Source organism: Squalius cephalus, assembly GCF_949319135.1.
Source record: "Squalius cephalus genome assembly, chromosome: 21".
NCBI classification, from domain to species: Eukaryota; Metazoa; Chordata; class Actinopteri; order Cypriniformes; family Leuciscidae; genus Squalius; species Squalius cephalus.
The window spans coordinates 1,475,625-1,495,034 of NC_137142.1; the positions used below are offsets into that span (position 1 = coordinate 1,475,625).

The following is a 19,410-nucleotide window of genomic DNA, read 5'->3' on the forward strand; positions in this document are numbered from 1 at the left end:
TGTTTTTGAGGTAACGAGCGCGTTCGCGTTCCATGTGGAGATTTGCATGTGAATCTCTTTTGCGCGCGTGGGCGTGGTCAAACTAAAAATAATTAGCAAGCGCATGAGAAGCTGGACATCTTGTTGGTTTTATACAAATTACTTAAACAGAGAATATTTGTTTTTAGTTTGAATCCGAACATTTAAAAGTACACACTTAAATGATTATAAAGGTATTGTAACGGTCACCAGCTGGAGTGCCCTTGAGAGCCACCAGAGGGCACTCCACATAAGACTATTATCACTCACAAACTACATTTCCCAATACTCACTGCCTGGACTCATCATCACTTATCACTGATCACATTCACCTGTACCTCATTCACTGATTGCATTCACCTGTGTCTCATCATCCTGTTAGTCTGTCTATTTATACCATGTTCATTCATTCACTCACCGCGAAGTCTTGTTTAAGTGTTACACTGCATTTCTGAGCATTCTTCTGGTTTTCTTGTCTCTTGGTTTTGGATATCTTGCCCTGTTTCCTGGATTACTCTCTTGCCTCTGGTCCCTGTTTGTTTGTTTGTTTGTTTGTTTGTTTGTTTGTTTCTTTGTTTTGACTGCCTGCCTGTGTATGACCCTTGCCTGTACATTGGATTACGCCTCTGGATTGCCCCATACAATAAAGCTGCGTTTGGATCTCAACCGTCCGTCTCGGAGCAGAGCGTAACAAGTATATGGCTCATAAACATGTGACAAGTATTCGCTGAGTTTTGTTTCAGTTTATAGACGTGCTCAAGAAAAAAAAGTTCAGCGCGACGGGGAGGCAGAAAGCACACCCTGTTTATTTTCTTTATTTTACAAAAGCACAATGTTTTGATTCGATTGTAAGTGGACACATACAAAAGTAGAAATATCACAGATTCTTTTCATATTTCTTTTTTCTATATGACCATAAATGATGGAGAAATTTAAGTTTATTGTGCTACTATGTGAAGAAAATCCAGCAAAACGCGAATCTCCCCCAAGAAGAAGCAAGGCCGGAGGATCTCAGACAAATTCCATTGAGAATCCCACAGTACAGAAGAATACAACAGTTTTTATAGAATAAGGAGGTATGGCAAAAATGTCATACTGCATTACATAATTTCCCCACAATTTGATTGGTTTTCATAGACAAACCCTTCTGTTACCAGGTAAAGCAAACTTTGTTTTAATGATTACTTCATTGTTAATCACAAGGTTCAATTTAGTCATCTGTCTAGTTTCATTTCCCAAATGTGTTCACACTCACACTACCAAAGTAAAAGGGGTATGGCAACACAACATCCAAAAACACAGGACAGAGCGTTTAAGTACATTGTGTTTCAAAGTGTTATCATGTTAGGCCTGAAAAGAGAATTAAGGTTAGATGTTAGAAACATGTTTAGTTTAATATACAGTTTAAAATTTCTACGACAGAGTCTACACTGCCACCCCTCCCGATCTCAGTCTGAGTCTCCACTGCCTCCCCTCCTAATCCCAGTCTGAGTCTCCACTGACTCTCCTCCCAATCCCAGTCTGAGTCTACACTGCCACCCCTTCCTGCTACCAGTCTGAGTCTACACTGCCTCCTCCCGGTCCCAGTCTGAGTCTCCACTGCCGCCCCTCCTGATCCCAGTCGAACCCAGTCTGAGTCTACACTGCCACCCCTCCCGATCTCAGTCTGAGTCTCCACTGCTTCCCCTCCCGGTCTCAGTCTGAGTCTCCACTGCCATCCCTCCTGATCCCAGTCTGAGTCTACACTGCCTCCTCCCGGTCCCAGTCTGAGTCTCCACTGCCGCCCCTCCTGATCCCAGTCGAACCCAGTCTGAGTCTACACTGCCACCCCTCCCAATCTCAGTCTGAGTCTCCACTGCCGCCCCTCCTGATCCCAGTCGAACCCAGTCTGAGTCTACACTGCCACCCCTCCCGATCTCAGTCTGAGTCTCCACTGCTTCCCCTCCCGGTCTCAGTCTGAGTCTCCACTGCCATCCCTCCTGATCCCAGTCGATCCCAGTCTGAGTCTACACTACCACCCCTCCCGATCTCAGTCTGAGTCTCCACTGCTTCCCCTCCCGATCCCAGACTGAGTCTCCACTGCCGCCCCTCCTGATCCCAGTCGAACCCAGTCTGAGTCTACACTGCCACCCCTCCTGATCCCAGTCTGAGTCTCCACTGCTTCCCCTCCCAGTCTCAGTCTGAGTCTCCACTGCCTCCCCTCCTGATCCCAGTCTGAGTCTCCACTGCTTCCCCTCCCGATCCCAGTCTGAGTCTCCACTGTCACCCCTACTGATCCCAGTCTGAGTCTACACTGCCACCCCTCCCGATCTCAGTCTGAGTCTCCACTGCCATCCCTCCTGATCCCAGTCTGAGTCTCCACTGCTTCCCCTCCCGATCCCAGTCTGAGTCTCCACTGCCGCCCCTCCTGATCCCAGTCGATCCCAGTCTGAGTCTACACTGCCACCCCTCCCGATCCCAGTCTGAGTCTACACTGCCACCCCTTCCGATCCCAGTCTGAGTCTCCACTGCCTCCCCTCCCGATCCCAGTCTGAGTCTACACTGCTTCCCCTCCCGATCCCAGTCTGAGTCTCCACTGCCGTCCCTCCTGATCCCAGTCGATCCCAGTCTGAGTCTACACTGCCACCCTTCCCGATCCCAGTCTGAGTCTACACTGCCACCCCTCCCGATCTCAGTCTGAGTCTCCACTGCCTCCCCTCCTAATCCCAGTCTGAGTCTCCACTGCCTCTCCTCCCAATCCCAGTCTGAGTCTACACTGCCACCCCTCCTGCTCCCAATCTGAGTCTACACTGCCTCCTCCCGATCCCAGTCTGAGGCTCCACTGCCGTCCCTCCTGATCCCAGTTGATCCCAGACTGAGTCTACACTGCCACCCTTCCCGATCCCAGTCTGAGTCTATACTGCCACCCCTACCGATCTCAGTCTGAGTCTCCACGGCCTCCCCTCCTATTCCCAGTCTGAGTCTCCACAGCCTCTCCTCCCAATCCCAGTCTGAGTGTACACTGCCACCCCTCCTGCTACCAGTCTGAGTCTACACTGCCTCCTCCCGGTCCCAGTCTGAGACTACACTGCCACCCCTCCCGATCTCAGTCTGAGTCTCCACTGCTTCCCCTCCCGATCCCAGACTGAGTCTCCACTGCCGCCCCTCCTGATCCCAGTCGATCCCAGTCTGAGTCTACACTGCCACCCCTCCCGATCTCAGTCTGAGTCTCCACTGCTTCCCCTCCCGATCCCAGTCTGAGTCTCCACTGCCGCCCCTCCTGATCCCAGTCGATCCCAGTCTGAGTCTACACTGCCTCCCCTCCCGATCCCAGTCTGAGTCTACACTGCCTCCCCTCCCGATCCCAGTCTGAGTCTACACTGCCACCCCTCCCAATCTCAGTCTGAGTCTCCAGTGCCTCCCCTCCCGATCCCAGTCTGAGTCTCCACTGCCTCTCCTCCCAATCCCAGTCTGAGTCTACACTGCCACCCCTCCCGCTTCCAGTCTGAGTCTACATTGCCTCCTCCCAATCTCAGTCTGAGTCTCCACTGCCTCCCCTCCTGATCCCAGTCTGAGTCTCCACTGTCACCCCTCCCGCTCCCAGTCTGAGTCTACATTGCCTCCTCCAGATCACAGTCTGAGTCTCCACTGCCTCTCCTCCCAATCCCAGTCTGAGTCTACACTGCCACCCCTCCCGTTCCCAGTCTGAGTCTACATTGCCTCCTCCCGATCTCAGTCTGAGTCTCCACTGCCTCTCCTTCCAATCCCAGTCTGAGTCTACACTGCCACCCCTCCCGCTCCCAGTCTGAGTCTCCACTGCCTCCTCCCGATCTCAGTCTGAGTCTCCACTGCCTCCCCTCCTGATCTCAGTCTGAGTCTCCACTGCCTCCCCTCCCGATCCCAGTCTGAGTCTCCACTGCCGTCCCTCCTGATCCCAGTCGATCCCAGTCTGAGTCTACACTGCCACCCTTCCCGATCCCAGTCTGAGTCTACACTGCCACCCCTCCCGATCTCAGTCTGAGTCTCCACTGCCTCCCCTCCTAATCCCAGTCTGAGTCTCCACTGCCTCTCCTCCCAATCCCAGTCTGAGTCTACACTGCCACCCCTCCTGCTACCAGTCTGAGTCTACACTGCCTCCTCCCGGTCCCAGTCTGAGACTACACTGCCACCCCTCCCGATCTCAGTCTGAGTCTCCACTGCTTCCCCTCCCGATCCCAGACTGAGTCTCCACTGCCGCCCCTCCTGATCCCAGTCGATCCCAGTCTGAGTCTACACTGCCACCCCTCCCGATCTCAGTCTGAGTCTCCACTGCTTCCCCTCCCGATCCCAGTCTGAGTCTCCACTGCCGCCCCTCCTGATCCCAGTCGATCCCAGTCTGAGTCTACACTGCCTCCCCTCCCGATCCCAGTCTGAGTCTACACTGCCTCCCCTCCCGATCCCAGTCTGAGTCTACACTGCCACCCCTCCCAATCTCAGTCTGAGTCTCCAGTGCCTCCCCTCCCGATCCCAGTCTGAGTCTCCACTGCCTCTCCTCCCAATCCCAGTCTGAGTCTACACTGCCACCCCTCCCGCTTCCAGTCTGAGTCTACATTGCCTCCTCCCAATCTCAGTCTGAGTCTCCACTGCCTCCCCTCCTGATCCCAGTCTGAGTCTCCACTGTCACCCCTCCCGCTCCCAGTCTGAGTCTACATTGCCTCCTCCAGATCACAGTCTGAGTCTCCACTGCCTCTCCTCCCAATCCCAGTCTGAGTCTACACTGCCACCCCTCCCGTTCCCAGTCTGAGTCTACATTGCCTCCTCCCGATCTCAGTCTGAGTCTCCACTGCCTCTCCTTCCAATCCCAGTCTGAGTCTACACTGCCACCCCTCCCGCTCCCAGTCTGAGTCTCCACTGCCTCCTCCCGATCTCAGTCTGAGTCTCCACTGCCTCCCCTCCTGATCTCAGTCTGAGTCTCCACTGCCTCCCCTCCCGATCCCAGTCTGAGTCTCCACTGCCGTCCCTCCTGATCCCAGTCGATCCCAGTCTGAGTCTACACTGCCACCCTTCCCGATCCCAGTCTGAGTCTACACTGCCACCCCTCCCGATCTCAGTCTGAGTCTCCACTGCCTCCCCTCCTAATCCCAGTCTGAGTCTCCACTGCCTCTCCTCCCAATCCCAGTCTGAGTCTACACTGCCACCCCTCCTGCTACCAGTCTGAGTCTACACTGCCTCCTCCCGGTCCCAGTCTGAGACTACACTGCCACCCCTCCCGATCTCAGTCTGAGTCTCCACTGCTTCCCCTCCCGATCCCAGACTGAGTCTCCACTACCGCCCCTCCTGATCCCAGTCGATCCCAGTCTGAGTCTACACTGCCACCCCTCCCGATCTCAGTCTGAGTCTCCACTGCTTCCCCTCGCGATCCCAGTCTGAGTCTCCACTGCCGCCCCTCCTGATCCCAGTCGATCCCAGTCTGAGTCTACACTGCCCCCCCTCCCGATCCCAGTCTGAGTCTCCACTGCCTCCCCTCCCGATCCCATTCTGAGTCTACACTGCCACCCCTCCTGATCCCAGTCGATCCCAGTCTGAGTCTACACTGCCACCCCTCCCGATCCCAGTCTGAGTCTACACTGCCACCCCTCCCAATCTCAGTCTGAGTCTACACTGCCCCCCCTCCCGATCCCAGTCTGAGTCTCCACTGCCTCCCCTCCCGATCCCATTCTGAGTCTACACTGCCACCCCTCCTGATCCCAGTCGATCCCAGTCTGAGTCTACACTGCCACCCCTCCCGATCCCAGTCTGAGTCTACACTGCCACCCCTCCCAATCTCAGTCTGAGTCTCCAGTGCCTCCCCTCCCGATCCCAGTCTGAGTCTCCACTGCCTCTCCTCCCAATCCCAGTCTGAGTCTACACTGCCACCCCTCCCGCTTCCAGTCTGAGTCTACATTGCCTCCTCCCAATCTCAGTCTGAGTCTCCACTGCCTCCCCTCCTGATCCCAGTCTGAGTCTCCACTCCTGCTCCCAGTCTGAGTCTACATTGCCTCCTCCAGATCACAGTCTGAGTCTCCACTGCCTCTCCTCCCAATCCCAGTCTGAGTCTACACTGCCACCCCTCCCGTTCCCAGTCTGAGTCTACATTGCCTCCTCCCGATCTCAGTCTGAGTCTCCACTGCCTCTCCTTCCAATCCCAGTCTGAGTCTACACTGCCACCCCTCCCGCTCCCAGTCTGAGTCTACATTGCCTCCTCCCGATCTCAGTCTGAGTCTCCACTGCCTCCCCTCCTGATCTCAGTCTGAGTCTCCACTGCCTCCCCTCCCGATCCCAGTCTGAGTCTCCACTGCCGTCCCTCCTGATCCCAGTCGATCCCAGTCTGAGTCTACACTGCCACCCTTCCCGATCCCAGTCTGAGTCTACACTGCCACCCCTCCCGATCTCAGTCTGAGTCTCCACTGCCTCCCCTCCTAATCCCAGTCTGAGTCTCCACTGCCTCTCCTCCCAATCCCAGTCTGAGTCTACACTGCCACCCCTCCTGCTCCCAATCTGAGTCTACACTGCCTCCTCCCAATCCCAGTCTGAGTCTCCACTGCCGTCCCTCCTGATCCCAGTCGATCCCAGTCTGAGTCTACTCTGCCAACCTTCCTGATCCCAGTCTGAGTCTCCACGGCCTCCCCTCCTAATCCCAGTCTGAGTCTCCACTGCCTCTCCTCGCAATCCCAGTCTGAGTCTACACTGCCACCCCTCCTGCTACCAATCTGAGTCTACACTGCCTCCTTCCGGTCCCAGTCTGAGACTACACTGCCACCCCTCCCGATCTCAGTCTGAGTCTCCACTGCTTCCCCTCCCGCTCCCAGTCTGAGTCTACATTGCCTCCTCCAGATCACAGTCTGAGTCTCCACTGCCTCCCCTCCTGATCCCAGTCTGAGTCTCCACTGCCACCCCTCCCGCTCCCAGTCTGAGTCTACATTGCCTCCTCCAGATCACAGTCTGAGTCTCCACTGCATCTCCTCCCAATCCCAGTCTGAGTCTACACTGCCACCCCTCCCGTTCCCAGTCTGAGTCTACATTGCCTCCTCCCGATCTCAGTCTGAGTCTCCACTGCCTCTCCTCCCAATCCCAGTCTGAGTCTACACTGCCACCCCTCCCGCTCCCAGTCTGAGTCTACATTGCCTCCTCCCGATCTCAGTCTGAGTCTCCACTGCCTCCCCTCCTGATCTCAGTCTGAGTCTCCACTGCCTCCCCTCCCGATCCCAGTCTGAGTCTCCACTGCCGTCCCTCCTGATCCCAGTCGATCCCAGTCTGAGTCTACACTGCCACCCTTCCCGATCCCAGTCTGAGTCTACACTGCCACCCCTACCGATCTCAGTCTGAGTCTCCACGGCCTTCCCTCCTAATCCCAGTCTGAGTCTCCACTGCCTCTCCTCCCAATCCCAGTCTGAGTCTACACTGCCACCCCTCCTGCTACCAGTCTGAGTCTACACTGCCTCCTCCCGGTCCCAGTCTGAGACTACACTGCCACCCCTCCCGATCTCAGTCTGAGTCTCCACTGCTTCCCCTCCCGATCCCAGACTGAGTCTCCACTGCCGCCCCTCCTGATCCCAGTCGATCCCCGTCTGAGTCTACACTGCCACCCCTCCCGATCTCAGTCTGAGTCTCCACTGCTTCCCCTCCCGATCCCAGTCTGAGTCTCCACTGCCGCCCCTCCTGATCCCAGTCGATCCCAGTCTGAGTCTACACTGCCACCCCTCCCGATCCCAGTCTGAGTCTCCACTGCCTCCCCTCCCGATCCCAGTCTGAGTCTACACTGCCACCCCTCCCGATCTCAGTCTGAGTCTCCACTGCTTCCCCTCCCGATCCCAGTCTGAGTCTCCACTGCCACCCCTCCCGCTCCCAGTCTGAGTCTACATTGCCTCCTCCAGATCACAGTCTGAGTCTCCACTGCCTCCCCTCCTGATCCCAGTCTGAGTCTCCACTGCCACCCCTCCCGCTCCCAGTCTGAGTCTACATTGCCTCCTCCAGATCACAGTCTGAGTCTCCACTGCATCTCCTCCCAATCCCAGTCTGAGTCTACACTGCCACCCCTCCCGTTCCCAGTCTGAGTCTACATTGCCTCCTCCCGATCTCAGTCTGAGTCTCCACTGCCTCTCCTCCCAATCCCAGTCTGAGTCTACACTGCCACCCCTCCCGCTCCCAGTCTGAGTCTACATTGCCTCCTCCCGATCTCAGTCTGAGTCTCCACTGCCTCCCCTCTTGATCTCAGTCTGAGTCTCCACTGCCTCCCCTCCCGATCCCAGTCTGAGTCTCCACTGCCGTCCCTCCTGATCCCAGTCGATCCCAGTCTGAGTCTACACTGCCACCCTTCCCGATCCCAGTCTGAGTCTACACTGCCACCCCTACCGATCTCAGTCTGAGTCTCCACGGCCTTCCCTCCTAATCCCAGTCTGAGTCTCCACTGCCTCTCCTCCCAATCCCAGTCTGAGTCTACACTGCCACCCCTCCTGCTACCAGTCTGAGTCTACACTGCCTCCTCCCGGTCCCAGTCTGAGACTACACTGCCACCCCTCCCGATCTCAGTCTGAGTCTCCACTGCTTCCCCTCCCGATCCCAGACTGAGTCTCCACTGCCGCCCCTCCTGATCCCAGTCGATCCCCGTCTGAGTCTACACTGCCACCCCTCCCGATCTCAGTCTGAGTCTCCACTGCTTCCCCTCCCGATCCCAGTCTGAGTCTCCACTGCCGCCCCTCCTGATCCCAGTCGATCCCAGTCTGAGTCTACACTGCCACCCCTCCCGATCCCAGTCTGAGTCTCCACTGCCTCCCCTCCCGATCCCAGTCTGAGTCTACACTGCCACCCCTCCCGATCTCAGTCTGAGTCTCCACTGCTTCCCCTCCCGATCCCAGTCTGAGTCTCCACTGCCGTCCCTCCTGATCCCAGTCGATCCCAGTCTGAGTCTACACTGCCACCCCTCCCGATCCCAGTCTGAGTCTACACTGCCACCCCTCCCGATCTCAATCTGAGTCTCCAGTGCCTCCCCTCCCGATCCCAGTCTGAGTCTCCACTGCCTCTCCTCCCAATCCCAGTCTGAGTCTACACTGCCACCCCTCCCGCTCCCAGTCTGAGTCTACATTGCCTCCTCCCGATCTCAGTCTGAGTCTCCACTGCCTCCCCTCCTGATCCCAGTCTGAGTCTCCACTGCCACCCCTCCCGCTCCCAGTCTGAGTCTACATTGCCTCCTCCAGATCACAGTCTGAGTCTCCACTGCCTCTCCTCCCAATCCCAGTCTGAGTCTACACTGCCACCCCTCCCGTTCCCAGTCTGAGTCTACATTGCCTCCTCCCGATCTCAGTCTGAGTCTCCACTGCCTCTCCTCCCAATCCCAGTCTGAGTCTACACTGCCACCCCTCCCGCTCCCAGTCTGAGTCTACATTGCCTCCTCCCGATCTCAGTCTGAGTCTCCACTGCCTCCCCTCCTGATCCCAGTCTGAGTCTCCACTGCCTCTCCTCCCAATCCCAGTCTGAGTCTACACTGCCACCCCTCCTGCTACCAGTCTGAGTCTACACTGCCTCCTCCCGGTCCCAGTCTGAGACTACACTGCCACCCCTCCCGATCTCAGTCTGAGTTTACACTGCTTCCCCTCCCGATCTCAGTCTGAGTCTCCACTGCTTCCCCTCCCGATCCCAGTCTGAGTCTCCACTGCCGCCCCTCCTGATCCCAGTCGATCCCAGTCTGAGTCTACACTGCCACCCCTCCCGATCCCAGTCTGAGTCTCCACTGCCTCCCCTCCCGATCCCAGTCTGAGTCTACACTGCCACCCCTCCCGATCTCAGTCTGAGTCTCCACTGCCGCCCCTCCTGATCCCAGTCGATCCCAGTCTGAGTCTACACTGCCACCCCTCCCGATCTCAGTCTGAGTCTCCACTGCTTCCCCTCCCGATCCCAGTCTGAGTCTCCACTGCCGTCCCTCCTGATCCCAGTCGATCCCAGTCTGAGTCTACACTGCCACCCCTCCCGATCCCAGTCTGAGTCTACACTGCCACCCCTCCCGATCTCAGTCTGAGTCTCCAGTGCCTCCCCTCCCGATCCCAGTCTGAGTCTCCACTGCCTCTCCTCCCAATCCCAGTCTGAGTCTACACTGCCACCCCTCCCGCTCCCAGTCTGAGTCTATACATATTGTTGCATTTTTGTATTGCGATATATTGTTACACCTCTAATGTTTATTTAGTATTAGAAGAATGTGTATTCGTGAAGAAATAGAGGCTGCTATCACAGACTCCTGTAGAGAAGCACCTGTATCTGAGTGCTGTAACAGAGCCAGATTGTGAGTGGTGTGTTTCAGATGGTGGTGAGTATAGCTGAGGATCTGCTGCGATTGGCAGCACAGAACAGCCGTCTGTCTCTCCAGCGGACTCAAGCCGGCTGGCTGCTGTTAGGAGCGCTCATGACCTCAGGTGAGTCCAGCAACCAGATCCCCTCATCACATAAGCTCTTAACATGGGCTCTTGCATCCATGTGTTCAGCGTTCCAGCTGTAAACGTGTACTGGATGAATGATGTATATAATCCTGCTTATCACACGGCTACTTGCCACATTATAGGGGCTTTCGCACCGGAGGAACCTTTTCATAGTGTCTACACTGCTTTTTTTTATTTTATTTATACAGTTTAAGGTTACAGGGACAGTGCACATTAATAAACATTTATGTAAATGTGCCAGTTTAGCCAACTTGGCTAATTTTCAACTGCAGTCCCTGGGCAGGTGTGATGTCAGATAGACTACATTAAAACAATCAACAATACTTATACATGCATTAAATCACATTTCATAAAATACATAAAGTACAGTAACACAAGGACAACAAAACATAAAACAAGGCAAAATATGCTTCAGATGATTTAAATAACTAAAAAGTATGGGCACACACTTGACTGTCTTTTAAACATGATTTTAAGTTAATTTTAAATGACCAATATGAATCACAGTCTCTGATAGACGTAGGCAGACTATTCCATGTGTGAGCTGCTCTCACAGAAAAAGCTGACTGTCCAAAGGCAGTTCTCCTCATTTGTATTACACAGTCACCTCTTGACACAGACCTGGTGTGTCTAGCAACAGTTGTTTTTTGCTTTATAAAAGCAGTAAGTGGGGGAGGAGCTAAGCCATGTAAAATTTTATAAACAAGACAAGCATCTGTAAATTTGATAAGATTTTCCCAGGTCATTAAATTATGTTTTTTTAAACAGTAACAGTGATGATAGGTATTTGGCTTCCTATCAAGCACCTTAGAAGCTTGGTGGTAAAGTTGCTCCACGGGTTTAAGTGTTGTACTGGAAGCTTGTGCCCAGCTAGTCAAACAGTATAACAGATGTGGCATGATCATGGAATTAAAATATATTGTCGCTGCCTTTGTGGTTAAACAATTTCTGATATGACGGAAATTTGACAAATTGAATTTTACTGTATTAATAACTTTTTTAATTTGTTTTTTAAACGTTAAATTAGAATCAATTAATATACCTAGATATTTAAAATCAGATACAGTTGACAGCTGTTCCCCTGCAGTACAAATATTGGGTGTGAAATTATCTGTTGACCTCTTCGTAAAAAACATACATGAGGTTTTCTTTATATTTAAATGGAGACAGGAATTATTAAGCCATTGCATGACATCGGCCATCACTGCTGTAAGCTTAATAGCTGCTTGCTGTTTGGTCGGTGCATGTACATAAATGACAGTATCATCTGCATACATTTGAATGTCAGACTCATTGCATACAGTGGGAAGATCATTTATGTATATGCTAAACAACAGGGGCCCTAAAATTGATCCCTGAGGTACACCAATATTACAACTGATGGCCGATGACACCTCATCATTTATCCGGACTCTTTGTTCTCGATCTTCCAGATAGGATTGCATCCACTCAATAACTTTGGGGGCGACATTGAACCATGAAAGCTTTTTGAGTAGGACACCATGATCCACAGTGTCGAAAGCTTTCTTTAGATCTAAGAATATGGCCCCAACAACTCCTCCTTTATCTAATTTAGATCTCACATTCTCCAGGAAAAAGCAGTTTGCAGTTTCCGTTGAATGGTTGGATCTAAAACCAAACTGCATAGGATGCAATCTGAAAGGGCTGTTGTTGAGGTGGCTAGTAAGTTGTTCTACTACATGTCTTTCGATTACCTTTGACACTATGGGTACTATGCTAATTGGTCTGTAGTTACAGACCTTAGATGTATCACCTGTTTTATGAATCGGTATTATTATAGCTGTCTTCCATGCTTTAGGATAAATTCCTTTATTGATGGATCTATTAATAATATGAGTTAATGGACTAGACAAACACTCATTAAACACTTTCAAAAACATTGTGTCCAGTCCATACACATCTTTGGCTTTGGAATTCTTTAGGGAACTTATTATCATTCTCACTTTGGCTTCAGAAATTTCCTGGATCTCCAATACAGGTTTATTGTAGTTTGCAGGCATCATATTTAGTGAATTAGTAGATAGGTTATGTGTCAGGGTCGATACTGATTCTATAAAGTATGAATTAAAAATTGCTACTATTTGAGCTTCGTCCTGTGTAATACTATTATTAAAACAGATTTCCAAGCGCTGTTCATTACCATTATGATGTTTTCCTGTCAACCTCTTTATGTTCTCCCAAATCAATTTGGTATTTCCTTTTGCTTGGTCAATAACATTAAGAAAAAAATTTGCTTTTGCTTTCCTAATCTCTTTTGTTACCTTATTTCGTAGGCCTACAAACTTTAATCTATCAGTTACTAGTTTTGATTTTAGGGCTGCTTTCAATGCCGAATCTCGTTCTCTCATCAGTTTGTGTATATCACTACTTAGCCATGGAAACACATTTTTTTTCCTGCGGTCAGGTTTAGTTCTCCTTAGAAAATTATTCATCGTACGTTGAATTGTGGAGAAAAAAATCTGACAGTCAGAGTCAACATCAGAATAAGACAATATATTATTCCATTCAATTTCTTTAATTGCATTTTCAAAGTCATTTTGTTGTCCCTTAGGTATTCTGAGCTGACTATGCTTTTTTACACAACAGTTAAAACGCATTTTTGTCAATTTCCTAACTCCAAGTATTAAATTATGGTCGGATAACCCAGTGATCAAATTGAACGTTTTAACAATTCTCTCTGGTTTATTACTGAATATCAGGTCTATCAGTGTTTTTGACCTCTGTGTTATTCTTGTTGGTCCCTTAATTAGCTGTGTCATGTCAAAAATATCTGTAATTAGTTTAAGGGCACTTCTATTACGTTTATCCTCCCAGTTTATGTTAAGATCCCCCATTAAAATGACCTCTTTTCCAGAATTACATTCTTTTAGTATACTCTTTAGTTGATCTAAAAACAAAACTAGTGTGGAAGAGGGTGGTCTATACAAGCCAATAAGGCTGAAGGACATTTGTGGAGACAATGTAATATTAAGTCCGATACATTCAAGCCCATTTTCATGTTTCCACTGGATTTGACGGCAGTTGATGGTATCTCTGACATAAAACATTAACCCCCCTCCTCTTCCTTCAGGCCTGTCCCTCCTAAAGATATTATAGCTTGGGATACTTAATGCTACACTTGGGGAGTTTTTATGTAGCCAGGTCTCCGATAGACACAGGTAATCCAAATTAGAGTTTACAATAAGATGTTGAATTTGTTCACTTTTCCCTGTGACACTACGAATGTTTATGTGTCCTCCAAGTAATCCCTTAGGTTTTGCTCGTGGATCCCACAGCATTCGAGCCTGATTTACAGTTTGTACGAATTTCCACTTCTTGCGCTTAATAATTGCAGGATTTAAGAGTTTCCTTTTAGTTGGCTGTTGTAGTTTCGTAGTAATAATATTTACCGGGTCCAGTTCAACATCAGAAGACCGCAAAATCAACGAGGACAAATTTCCTCGACCCATATCAATTCCCATAGAAAAACAGGGAGCCGCGGACAGCGCCGGACCCTGGCACTCACCCAACTCGTCGGCCACCCGCACATCACCGGCTGCCTCCACCGTAATGAATTCAGTTTGTTTATTTGGCCCGGGATTGAGTTGGACATCTCCAGAGAGTAGAATAGTTGTTGTCAACAGGTAGCCGAGTAATTTCCGGAATACGTAGTATCCTTTAATGTTTCGATTTTTATATGAAGAAATGCGCTGAGGTGCATAGTGCGCTTTACCATTATTTAAAAAATCGTGGTATGCTCCATACTGTCCGCTCCAATGAAACGTTAAGCACACGTGCTTTGTGGGGATGTTGGCTTTTCCCAACACCGGCATTGTAGCGCCGCTCCAGCATGGTCGCAATGACATGATCATTAACACCGCTATATAGCTGGTAATTATTATAACATGCCAAAAATAGAGCGCAGACTTGTACTTCCACTCATTGCGAGATTTTCTTTGCTAAAGTCGGCGTAATTGCAAAATGACATTAGACTCTAGTAGAGCAGCACCTGCCTCACTGCATCCACTTCCGTCCGCCATGATATCAAGCACTTCCGTCCGCTTCCCCTCCCGATCCCAGTCTGAGTCTCCACTGCCGTCCCTCCTGATCCCAGTCGATCCCAGTCTGAGTCTACACTGCCACCCTTCCCGATCCCAGTCTGAGTCTACACTGCCACCCCTCCCGATCTCAGTCTGAGTCTCCACTGCCTCCCCTCCTAATCCCAGTCTGAGTCTACACTGCCACCCCTCCTGCTCCCAATCTGAGTCTACACTGCCTCCTCCTGATCCCAGTCTGAGTCTCCACTCCCGTTCCTCCTGATCCCAGTCGATCCCAGTCTGAGTCTACACTGCCACCCTTCCCGATCCCAGTCTGAGTCTACACTGCCACCCCTACCGATCTCAGTCTGAGTCTCCACGGCCTCCCCTCCTTATCCCAGTCTGAGTCTCTACTGCCTCTCCTCCCAATCCCAGTCTGAGTCTACACTGCCACCCCTCCTGCTACCAGTCTGAGTCTACACTGCCTCCTCCCGGTCCCAGTCTGAGACTACACTGCCACCCCTCCCGATCTCAGTCTGAGTCTCCACTGCTTCCCCTCCCGATCCCAGTCTGAGTCTACTCTGCCACCCCTCCCGATCTCAGTCTGAGTCTCCACTGCTTCCCCTCCCGATCCCAGTCTGAGTCTCCACTGCCGCCCCTCCTGATCCCAGTCGATCCCAGTCTGAGTCTACACTGCCACCCCTCCCAATCTCAGTCTGAGTCTCCACTGCTTCCCCTCCCGATCCCAGTCTGAGTCTCCACTGCCGTCCCTCCTGATCCCAGTCGATCCCAGTCTGAGTCTCCACTGCCACCCCTCCCGATCCCAGTCTGAGTCTCCACTGCCTCTCCTCCCAATCCCAGTCTGAGTCTACACTGCCACCCCTCCCGCTCCCAGTCTGAGTCTATACATATTGTTGCATTTTTGTATTGCGATATATTGTTACACCTCTAATGTTTATTTAGTATTAGAAGAATGTGTATTCGTGAAGAAATAGAGGCTGCTATCACAGACTCCTGTAGAGAAGCACCTGTATCTGAGTGCTGTAACAGAGCCAGATTGTGAGTGGTGTGTTTCAGATGGTGGTGAGTATAGCTGAGGATCTGCTGCGATTGGCAGCGCAGAACAGCCGTCTGTCTCTCCAGCGGACTCAAGCCGGCTGGCTGCTGTTAGGAGCGCTCATGACCTTAGGTGAGTCCAGCAACCAGATCCCCTCATCACATAAGCTCTTAACATGGGCTCTTGCATCCATGTGTTCAGCGTTCCAGCTGTAAACGTGTACGGGATGAATGATGTGTATAAACCTGCTTATCACACAGCTACTTGCCACATTATAGGAGCTTTCGCACCGGAGGAACCTTTTCATAGTTCCTAGAACTATTGGCGGAAGTTCCCGGATGTCTGTGCGCAGGAACTAGGAACGATTTTAGTTCTAGGAACTCTTTTGGAGGAACTAACTTACTCCTACTCCAGAGTCGGTCTAAACCAGCGCAGTAGGAACTATCCGTGACATTAGTGTTTACTGATTGGCCGAATGTACACGAAAAACCAGCACCCGCTTTTTAAAAAAGCTGTGTAAACACAGATTGCGTATATATTTACTCCAGAAACGATCTCTACGAACATGGAAAACAGTGATAGATGGACCTCTTAATCTTTACGCTGAGGATAAAATCCAACGCAACTTTGAGGAGACCAAGAGAAACCTGATTATGTATTTCTGCTCAGCAGCACTGGATATCAACCACACGGCATACGCTAATAACTTTTCATTACTGTCTACTTTCTATGTATAACAGTTCTGTCTAATAACGTATTAGACAGGACTGTTAGACAGATCGAAAACTAATGAACACAGAGAATGCGAGCACTGTTTGTTTGCTCAGGCTCTTGCGTTCTCAGCGCCGTCAAAATAAAAGTCACAACAACGAGCGCAGCTTACGTCACTTCAGAGTTCCTACTGGCGGTGCGGATGCAACGTATATATGCAGTGCTCTTGCAGATAGACTCCACCCACACACCCTTCTGATTGGCTGTGATTTATTTTGTCCCATCTCGAAGTCATGTTGCATCAGATGTGGACAAACTGATGTCACTGGAATCTTATTGCATCGCGTCTAATTAGAATACGGTGTGAAGCATCTCTCCTGAAAAATGAAGAGGCTCAGAAGCACAGTGTGTTTCTGGCCTAATAGCATTTACATGATGGCAGTAATATTAGCAGCTGTGTTGTTTCATCTCCTCAGGACCGTCTTTAGTGCGTTACCACCTGCCCAAGATGCTGCTGCTGTGGCGTAACGCGTTCCCTCGTTCGCAGAAGGAGCTGGAGGCGGAGAAGGCCAGAGGAGACTCCTTCAGCTGGCAGGTGATGCTGGAGGGCCGTGCCGGAGCCCTGTGCGGTAAAACACCTTGCATCATCCCTGCATGGCTTTCTCTGCTCTGTTTATCACACACATCAGGAAAACATCATGTTTCTGCTTCCTCACAGCCATGTGCAGCTTTGTGGCCCATTGTCCAGAGCTGCTGACGGAGGACGTGATCCGCAGACTAACGACGCCCATCGAGTGCGCCATGACCATGATGTCCCAGTGAGTGTGATGCAGTGCAGGATTTACAGTAAAGAAATGCCGGTGCCTGTGCTCAGCACTGTTTCTGTTAGTTTGAAGGAAAATCAGCAAGGCTGTGTGTTAAATTGATCAAAAGTGACCATTTATAATGTCACAAAAGATTCTATTTCAAATAAATGCTGTTCTCTTGTAGCCAGGTCTCCGATAGACACAGGTAATCCAAATTAGAGTTTACAATAAGATGTTGAATTTGTTCACTTTTCCCTGTGACACTACGAATGTTTATGTGTCCTCCAAGTAATCCCTTAGGTTTTGCTCGTGGATCCCACAGCATTCGAGCCTGATTTACAGTTTGTACGAATTTCCACTTCTTGCGCTTAATAATTGCAGGATTTAAGAGTTTCCTTTTAGTAGGCTGTTGTAGTTTCGTAGTAATAATATTTACCGGGTCCAGTTCAACATCAGAAGACCGCAAAATCAACGAGGACAAATTTCCTCGACCCATATCAATTCCCATAGAAAAACAGGGAGCCGCGGACAGCGCCGGACCCTGGCACTCACCCAACTCGTCGGCCACCCGCACATCACCGGCTGCCTCCACCGTAATGAATTCAGTTTGTTTATTTGGCCCGGGATTGAGTTGGACATCTCCAGAGAGTAGAATAGTTGTTGTCAACAGGTAGCCGAGTAATTTCCGGAATACGTAGTATCCTTTAATGTTTCGATTTTTATATGAAGAAATGCGCTGAGGTGCATAGTGCGCTTTACCATTATTTAAAAAATCGTGGTATGCTCCATACTGTCCGCTCCAATGAAACGTTAAGCACACGTGCTTTGTGGGGATGTTGGCTTTTCCCAACACCGGCATTGTAGCGCCGCTCCAGCATGGTCGCAATGACATGATCATTAACACCGCTATATAGCTGGTAATTATTATAACACGCCAAAAATAGAGCGCAGACTTGTACTTCCACTCATTGCGAGATTTTCTTTGCTAAAGTCGGCGTAATTGCAAAATGACATTAGACTCTAGTAGAGCAGCACCTGCCTCACTGCATCCACTTCCGTCCGCCATGATATCAAGCACTTCCGTCCGCTTCCCCTCCCGATCCCAGTCTGAGTCTCCACTGCCGTCCCTCCTGATCCCAGTCGATCCCAGTCTGAGTCTACACTGCCACCCTTCCCGATCCCAGTCTGAGTCTACACTGCCACCCCTCCCGATCTCAGTCTGAGTCTCCACTGCCTCCCCTCCTAATCCCAGTCTGAGTCTACACTGCCACCCCTCCTGCTCCCAATCTGAGTCTACACTGCCTCCTCCTGATCCCAGTCTGAGTCTCCACTCCCGTTCCTCCTGATCCCAGTCGATCCCAGTCTGAGTCTACACTGCCACCCTTCCCGATCCCAGTCTGAGTCTACACTGCCACCCCTACCGATCTCAGTCTGAGTCTCCACGGCCTCCCCTCCTTATCCCAGTCTGAGTCTCCACTGCCTCTCCTCCCAATCCCAGTCTGAGTCTACACTGCCACCCCTCCTGCTACCAGTCTGAGTCTACACTGCCTCCTCCCGGTCCCAGTCTGAGACTACACTGCCACCCCTCCCGATCTCAGTCTGAGTCTCCACTGCTTCCCCTCCCGATCCCAGTCTGAGTCTACTCTGCCACCCCTCCCGATCTCAGTCTGAGTCTCCACTGCTTCCCCTCCCGATCCCAGTCTGAGTCTCCACTGCCGCCCCTCCTGATCCCAGTCGATCCCAGTCTGAGTCTACACTGCCACCCCTCCCAATCTCAGTCTGAGTCTCCACTGCTTCCCCTCCCGATCCCAGTCTGAGTCTCCACTGCCGTCCCTCCTGATCCCAGTCGATCCCAGTCTGAGTCTCCACTGCCACCCCTCCCGATCCCAGTCTGAGTCTACACTGCCACCCCTCCCGATCCCAGTCTGAGTCTCCACTGCCTCTCCTCCCAATCCCAGTCTGAGTCTACACTGCCACCCCTCCCGCTCCCAGTCTGAGTCTATACATATTGTTGCATTTTTGTATTGCGATATATTGTTACACCTCTAATGTTTATTTAGTATTAGAAGAATGTGTATTCATGAAGAAATAGAGGCTGCTATCACAGACTCCTGTAGAGAAGCACCTGTATCTGAGTGCTGTAACAGAGCCAGATTGTGAGTGGTGTGTTTCAGATGGTGGTGAGTATAGCTGAGGATCTGCTGCGATTGGCAGCGCAGAACAGCCGTCTGTCTCTCCAGCGGACTCAAGCCGGCTGGCTGCTGTTAGGAGCGCTCATGACCTTAGGTGAGTCCAGCAACCAGATCCCCTCATCACATAAGCTCTTAACATGGGCTCTTGCATCCATGTGTTCAGCG

The 19,410-nt window shown here is 51.2% G+C and overlaps 1 long non-coding RNA gene across 1 annotated transcript; it reads left to right on the forward strand.

Annotated features, from left to right (window-relative positions):
* The first annotated feature begins 15,611 nt into the window (after positions 1-15,611).
* LOC307149059 lies at positions 15,612-17,022 on the forward strand. The gene is made up of 3 exons (XR_013819519.1): positions 15,612-15,668; positions 16,724-16,876; positions 16,966-17,022. It is a non-coding gene; the product is annotated as an uncharacterized lncRNA (long non-coding RNA).
* Positions 17,023-19,410: the final 2,388 nt, after the last annotated feature.